The sequence below is a fragment of the Triticum aestivum genome, chromosome 5A (genome assembly GCF_018294505.1).
Source record: "Triticum aestivum cultivar Chinese Spring chromosome 5A, IWGSC CS RefSeq v2.1, whole genome shotgun sequence".
Taxonomy (NCBI): domain Eukaryota; kingdom Viridiplantae; phylum Streptophyta; class Magnoliopsida; order Poales; family Poaceae; genus Triticum; species Triticum aestivum.
The window spans coordinates 656,843,957-656,852,384 of NC_057806.1; the positions used below are offsets into that span (position 1 = coordinate 656,843,957).

The window sequence follows — 8,428 nt, forward strand, 5'->3', positions numbered from 1 at the left end:
TCTCGCGAATTTGAGCCCGTGCCCCACTCCAACAAAAGGATACTCCTCATTTCCCATATAGATAGAGGCTTTTCCATGCCCCCCATCAAATTTTTCGTGGGTTCTTGAACTATTTTGGAGCGCAACTCCACTGTCTTCCTCCCAATGCCATGGTGTATCTGTCTTTCATACATTTCTCTTTGCGAGAATTTCATGGGATGCCAGCCACATTGGGGCCTTTTTAAGCACATCTTTTCTTGCCGCCCTTAAAACATCAAGAGATCCTCATCCAGAGTAGCAGTAAGACGAAGATTGTTCATTTGTGTGGTGGGCTAGGTGTCCAAGTCAAGAATGCTAGTACGTTCCCCACCACAAAGTTCCCTAATACTATCAAGTTTTGGCAAAGCACTTGGTTTTATTGCAAAGATATCCCTACTGCCGATTCTTCACTCGACTTCCCAGTATATACGTCCGAGAGAGTTGAACCTCCCCCACCGAATTCCCTTGGAGTCTCCAAAGCAGAGAAAACCTAAGTAGAAAACCTGATGTCTGGCTGGTCGGAAGAGAGCCGGTCTGGACAGAATCGATCTGTTGGAAGCTTTTATAAGTCGGCGCATCCTCGTTTTGTTGGTGTGCTTATCACCGCAAAGGGCATGTGATTTTATGTCTCACGGCCACACTGCCACCGCGGCCTGAGTTCTACCTCTCGCACGTAGGCACATCGCCACTATTTCTTTTCCTAGGTGCCCACGCGGTGAGATGGAGGGGTCGGCATGCACCTTGCGGATCCCGCATATTGACATGTCAATTGAGTTTTAGCTTAAAGAATGGCGAATCTAGCTGCATAGCATGCATAGAAATTAGAAAGAAAAAAGATATAGTATTAAGAGGAGATGAGAAGTATGCCCAAAAGGATAAAAATTAATTGATGGCAGTCTAATGTGCATTGCATGTGAATGCTTACTAGTGGATGCAAAAGAGAAAGAAAATAAAAGGTAAGAAGAGATCTCCAACAAACAAACTATGCAAGATCATTTCTTTGGTGCCAAGGTGAGTGCCTGTGATTTGGTTGGATCTTGTAGAATGCTAAGATGGGATTTGTACATCTTGTCTAGCAAGTTAACTTACCGTTATAGTGTGATTAGGATCAAAACGGAGGAAACAGGGTTGCCTCTTTTCGAGGTCAGAATGATGGTCGACGGCTCATCAATTATGAAGAATAAAATCATTACTGATGATGAAAACTTGGAGAAAGAGATAAGTTAACGTTGCATCTGAATAGAAAACCACTCAAGCCAGCAGAACGAGATTTTATGATAAGTATATGAAATTGCGCATCATCAGAAGATGAAACCACATATAAACTCAAGCCAGCAGCACGGCATTTTTCTTTTTCCGAACACACGTCCATTCATTCAAGGCTTTGATAATTTTTGGGTGAAGGCTACAACAATCAGTAGCCTCCTTAATTACACAAGATTGCCACCAAACAGAAGCAACTAAAATCATCACAGATGATTTGCTTTCTATTAAGATAAGACTGGCACACAAACTAAACTGAACTCATCCCTAATATAAATAAAAATGGAGCTAAACTACCAAAGATTCAACCCGGACGGACGTTACGAGACGAGCTAGTTGGTGTCCTTGCTGATGAGCTCAAGGGCGGTGGCAGTGGTGGGCAGCGCCGGGATGGCTCCCTTCTTGGTGGTGCAGATGGCCCCGCAAGCGTTGGAGAACTGGAGCACCTCCCTCAGCTTGGCCTCATTCTGACCAATCAAAAAGAAAACAACATCATTAGCAACTACTCACAAGTCATAATGGAATTGAATTCAATCAGCTGATAATAATTTAGTTTCTTACGTAGAAGATGGAGTCGTCCTTGGCGACGTTGAGTAGGAGGGATCCAACAAAGGCATCGCCGGCGCCGGTGGTGTCGACGGTGTTAACGGAGTACCCTGGCAGGGAGCCCTTGAAGTCCTTGGTGAAGTACCTACATCCCTTCTCGCCGTCGGTGACGACCAGCAGCTTGAGGCCGTCGAACCAGAGCGAGAGGACGTTCTTCTCGTCGTGGGCGTCGCCCTGCGTGAGGAAGGCCACCTCCTCGTCGCTCACCTTGATGAAGTCGGCCTCCTTCCAAATGCTCATGATGCCGTCACGTGCGGCCTGGGCGGAGGGCCAGAGCGGGAGGCGCACGTTGGGGTCGTAGGAACAGAGGATGCCGGCTGACTTGGCGGCGCGCATGGCGGCGATGTGTGCGGAGCGGCAGGGCTCAGTGATGAGCGAGATGGAGCCGTAGTGGAAGATGCGAGCTCGGCGGATGAGGTCCAGGTTGAGCTCGGCTTCGGTGAGGAGCATGTCGGCCGACGGGTTGCGGTAGAACATGAACTCACGCTCGCCGTTGGACTTGAGGGTGACAAAGGCCAGGGCCGTGCGCGCGTGCTGGTCGAAGAGGCAGCCCTCCACGTTCACGCTGTTCTGCTTCAGGATGTCCACCAGCATGTGTCCGAACTCGTCGTCGCCAAACTGAAAAGAAAAACATCATCATCCGATTACAATTCATATGCGATAAGGGTGTGTATTATTGATTGCACCGACCATATATGAATATAAACAAATCTAGATGCGAAATAACTACTGTAGGTCTCAATTAACTTGTATTATTGACTGCACCGACCATATGAATATAAATAAATCTTTACAAAAATAATGAATTGTTCTTTGAAAAAATAAGGTAAAAAGGTTTGCTCTTGTGTTAAGAGTGGATTAGTGTTAGATTTGGACTGATCAATGACCTGAGATGAAGGTAATAATAGTCTAAGAGACTAAGTATCCAAGACCGAAAAGAACGTTGCAGAGCATGCAATGATATAACTGAGTGACGAAATCGATCAGCGATTTGACACTACTAACGAAGAAGAATCAGTAATCCTAAGCAAGTCAACACCCGATTCTCGTCGTCTAATAAGGATCGACAGCGGCGGCCCACCTATGGCGACACCAGTCTTCGGCATGATCCCACGTATGGAGACACCAGTCTTCGGCATGATCAGATCAGAGCCAACCAAACAACGGATCTAATGCGCGCGGCTGTATGCATGGCAATAAACGCAAGGACCGGGAGAATCATCATGCGCTATCACGGACGGCGATTGATCCATGCGTACCTTGCCAACGAAGGCGGAGGAGCCGCCGAGCTTGGAGATGGCACATGCGACGTTGGCGGGCGCACCCCCGGTGCCTTGACGAAGCCTCCCGACTCAGCGAGCGAGACGCCGGCCATGTCCGGCACGAAATCGATCAGCATCTCGCCAAAGGAGACGACGAGGCCTGGCGCCGTTGCGGCAGCCACAGGAGCATCACCGAGAGGCGCCATTAAAACTTGCTAAACAAACTGAACACAAGAGGTGCAGAAGAAATCGATCGAGCCGGGAGGATAGGTGCTGTTTGTTGGATTGGAAGTTGGGAGCCGAGAGGGGCCACTTATAAAGGGGCTGCGGGAGGTTTGGCTTGGCCGAAGGGCCGATTACCTTGTTGGTAAAGAGTTATCATCGTACTACTAGTAGTTATCGATCTTATCCTACCCCTGTTACAATCCGCTAGTAATCAGTTCCGGCTTGGATAACTCCTCTCTCTCTCTCTCTTTTTTGCGTGAGGAAGGGCAGCCATGAGTAATTGTTCGGTTCCTGATGGATGTTGCTTGACTATATATATATATATAATAATTATTACTATGTCCTTTAGACTAGCCGACCAATATGATATTACCTTCTCATCTGACGGTTGAATCCATTTTTATGTTCACATGTATCTTGCATTCTTGCAATTCAGCACATGTTTTGAAGCTTAGAGCATCACCAATAGGTGCCCCAAAGTAGGACTCAAAAAATGACGTGATGTAAAATATACATCACGAAATACGTGTTTTTTAGGGCACCGAAAGTGTCCAACTCCAATAGGTGATGTAAAATTGGGCACCATATAGGGCACGAGTTCTCCAACAGCTGCCCTGCCTCAAGTGATGTATATTTTTGTTCTACAAAAATCGGCGCCGCTGCGTAAATGGATTGACCGGACCAGCGGCGGCTCAATCAGCGCTCCGGCGGACGTCGAGAAGGCTAGGGGTAACGGTATGGTCGACTTGATGTCAAGGGAGGAACAGGTGGAGGCGGTGGAGGGCCGGGAAAGAGCGGCTTCCTAGACCATCGACGGCCAAATTGAAGCGACAGGGCCCTCCAGCGGCCGTCGTGATGGCCGGGGCGGCGATGGCTGGGAACGACGAGCTCGAGCCGACGGAGAGGCACCCGCGCCGACGGAAAGCTGGTAGATTGGGGGGAACCGGCAGCCACCGGTAGTGCGCAGGGTGGCGGCGGGGTCACGGCGGGGTCCGGGGAGGTCTGGGTACCGGCAGCATAGTGGCGGTGGCGATGGCGAAGATGGCTTCCGGCCGCAGGCTGGAAGGTACGGGGCAATTGTTACCTGCGCGCGCGGGCGTGTGGCTTTTACATCACCATCCCAGGTGATTTATGTTTGCATCACCGGAGGCAAATTTTACATCGTGCCCTACAATTTTTTTGGCCAAATTTACATCACGGGCAGTTGTTGGAGAGACTTTTTTGGCATCAGGTGATGTAAAAGTTATGTAATTATTGGTTTGCATCACCTATTGGAGATGCTCTTGCTTTTGTAGTTCATTACCTAAGAATCTAACAACATTTTCTCGTCAAAATATGTTGCAAACTCTTGTTGGACAAGCTGAATATGTAAAAGTTAGGTAATTATTGGTTTGCATCACCTGTTGGAGATGCTCTTACTTCTGTAGTTCATTACCTAAGAATCTAGCAACATTTTCTCGTCGAAATATGTTGCAAACTTTCTTGTTGGACAAGCTGAATCTGAAGTACATATCCCTAATTAAATTTGAATTTCAAGCAGATACGGTAGTTGAAATATTTCCTCAAGAATTATAATACTGGTATGGGCTTCTCCCAAGGTCAAATTTTTGCCTTGGTTGGCCACCCAAAATAGGATTCGGACCGCTGACAGATTGGCCAAGCGTGGTTATCCTAATTGTGGAATTTGCCCTCTATGCAAACTGGTGCATGAATCCGGCCCTGACCTTTTCCACAAAATGCCGCTTCACCATTCGCCAGTAGAATTTGGTGAATGATTGGCTACACTTGCTGAGCTTTGACACTTCTGACTGGTACCTTGAGAGACCGTCAATGACTGGTGGGTCAAGAGGACCAACAACAACACACCCAACATGAAGGCAATGTCATCTCTTACCATGCTCATGCTCATGAGTTGTAACAAGCGGAATGCCCACGTCTTCCATCACAAAAGTGCACCAACGTCGGTCTTGCTCAACAACATCAATACCGAGGCCAAGCTTTGGATTGTCGCGGGCGCGAAAAAAATGGGAACCATTGTAGCGGGAGAGGATTCACTTTGTACTGGGGTCTTCTAACACATTACTCTATTCTCTTCTTAATTAATATATGAGGAAATCTTTTACCTCTGTTTCAAAAATAAAATAAAAATATTGGTCTTTCTGTAACCCGTAAAGTGAAATGTTGTGGCTAACACACTTATTGGAAGGCATATTGTTATATCATCTTGTTTCGACAAGAATAGCCACTACACAGCGAGGATATTGTCCATCTTATTCTAGAAATTGTTCTATATGGACTCTTCATGTTTCCGTCACTAGTGCAAAAATGCCTACTAGTGGCATTTGAAAAATGTTGTTAGTGGTGCAAATCCATCATGCCACTAATATCATGCCAACGATAACATGTACTAGTGGCGTGGGTTACTAGTAGTGTGCCTTAGGTTCAGCACGCCACTAGTATGTTACTGAGGAAATATTTCAACCATCATATCGGCCTAAAAATAGAAGTGGAAACAAGCTAGACTTGAAGACTCAACAAGGGAGCAAGTTCTACATTATTCAAACCAATCTAATTGTGGATTGTCTCCTAGAAGCACTTAATGCATTTGAGCTAGACATAATTATTTGATGATGTTCACCGGCAAACTTGGATCATAATTATTGTTAGGTACAATAGTGAGCATCAAAGAGAATACACATTTAAATCTAACCCACCTCATATGCATAGGAATTTTATATGCAAATATTTCACCGAAGCAAGTAGAAACTAACATACAAAGGCAAAACAAGTGCAACTTTAAAAAATCATCATGAAGAGAAGAAAATAGATACTATTGAGATATCTATAACCATTCGTCCCTCTCTCATAATAATTTTCATTAGAATCATGAACAAAATCTATAATATATCTATCACATAAATCATTCTTTTCAATCCACATGTATAAATCTTGCTACTCTCCACATAAGTAAAAGCCTTCTCATTGATAATAGTGGGAGAAATTCCAAAAAATAACTATCATGTGACACTTTAACTTTATAAACCATTTGCACATTAGAAGTGTAGTATTCGTTGGGAAGTACTTCTCTTCATAACTATGACAAGTTTCATAAGGATGATTATCACTATACTTTACAAAAATAGGTGTCATCATAATAATCATCATATTTAGTAACTTTATTCTGGCTAAAAAGACCAAAAGTCCATTTATGTGCATGTATTTATCTTTACATACAAAGACGTATATTGATAAACTTCGTAAAGATATACTACACATCTATTATACATGTAAAAAATTAATTACAAATGTGTCATAAAAATTAACATTTTCAAACTTGAAAAAAGTGGGCTCGTAGTGCTGGTGCTCCAAAGCGACGCTCCACTATAGATACATGTTCTATTCTATTATAATTGTTGAGATAGCTTAGCCATGCTATTTGATATGGTTAGGACATTTCCAAGGGGAAAGCTCAAATAGTGACCCCCCCCCTCTATTTGACCATCCACGAATACCCGACCGACACCCGATCACCTAATGTGACCACCTATTTACGTGCCCTCCCCTCCCCCTCTTTTTTCGTCAAGTCAAATTTCATTAGTTTCATCATGAAAAATCCATGGTCTGCCATTCTTCACTCACTCCTAGTTCCTAGGGAACTCTAACTAGACAGAGAACAAAATATCCTCAATAGCGCGAAAATCCACTTCCTATGCAAGATTCGAGGAATCCATGCCAGTCACATAAAGGTCCATGACTAAAGGTCCTCTCTGTGTGCAACCTAGTGAGTGCCGTGAATTGGGCGTCCTCCTGCAACTCATCAAAATCTTCTTCCAATATGATATCCCCTCCTCGTCATTTCGAAGGCTAAGTAATCTTAGCTTGTCCTTCATCCCATTTGTCTAGGTCTTGATTTCCTCATCACATTATGCCACCTTCTTCGCATGTTCGTGTTGGCTACCTCGAGTCGCTCATCCATCAACTATTGGTCCCCTCATAGATCCCTTTCTGAGCACCAATCACGTAGCAGTTTGTGATTGGAAAAAATTATATATGAACAATTGAACTTTGCATCTACATGTATGTATACATATTTATACATGGTCATGTGGGATATCTCTATATATAAGAGTGAAAAACTAAAAGCAACTGAGGTTACAGAAACGGGTACAGAGGATGATTCAGTCGTCGAGCGGGAGAAGAAAAAGAAGAGACCTACTCCAGAAAATTCTAGTACTACAGTAGTGGCTACGAGTTAGCCCTGCCAGAGCCATAGAATGCTATGAGTTGGAACTATCGAGGGTTTGGGAACCCAATGACAGTTCGAGAGCTTCGCAAGATTGTGAAGCAAGAAGGCCCGGCCCTTCTCTTTGTCGTGGAAACAAAGATTAGGGGGGGAAGAGTTGAAAGTTTGCAAGATCAGTTGGGCTTTGCATGTAGTTTTGCTGTTGATAGCAATGGCATCAATCGAGGAATTGCTTTGTTCTGGAGTGATGAAATACATGTGGAACTCAAGAACTATAGCCAAGCACACATTGATGTCACGATCAGGAGGAAGCACTATGACCAGCCTCCTTGGCAGTTTATTAGTTTTTACGGGGAACCAAGAGCAGAGAACGGACACCATACCTGGGAATTCCTTCATATTTTGTTTGCAAAAAGGCATGATGGGTGGCTATGTATGGGTTATTTCAATGAGATCTTGTTTGCAGAAGAACATTTCAGCATGCACACAAGACCGGCATGGCAGATGCACGCTTTCCGTGACACTATCGACCTTTGCTCTCTTCAAGATCTATGTTGGAGAGGAGTTCTGTTTACCTAGGATAACAAGCAACAAGGCGAAGCAAATGTAAAAACTCGACTTGATCGAGCACTAGCAAGCCATCTTTTCTTGGAATTCTTTTGAATTTTCTAGTGTAAAACATATTAGTTCTACAGCCTCGGATCACTGTTATGTTTTGGCTGAATTAAGAACTGTTGCATCAACTGCTTGGCCTCGCCTCCAAAGATCGTTTCGTTATGAGAACGTGTGGCAGACTCATCCCGATTATGAC

The 8,428-nt window shown here is 44.6% G+C and overlaps 1 pseudogene; it reads right to left on the minus strand.

The window, feature by feature from the left end:
• Nucleotides 1–1,369: 1,369 nt before the first annotated feature.
• LOC123108245 (fructokinase-2-like) lies at nucleotides 1,370–3,488 on the minus strand (annotated as a pseudogene).
• Between the last annotated feature and the right edge of the window lie 4,940 nt (nucleotides 3,489–8,428).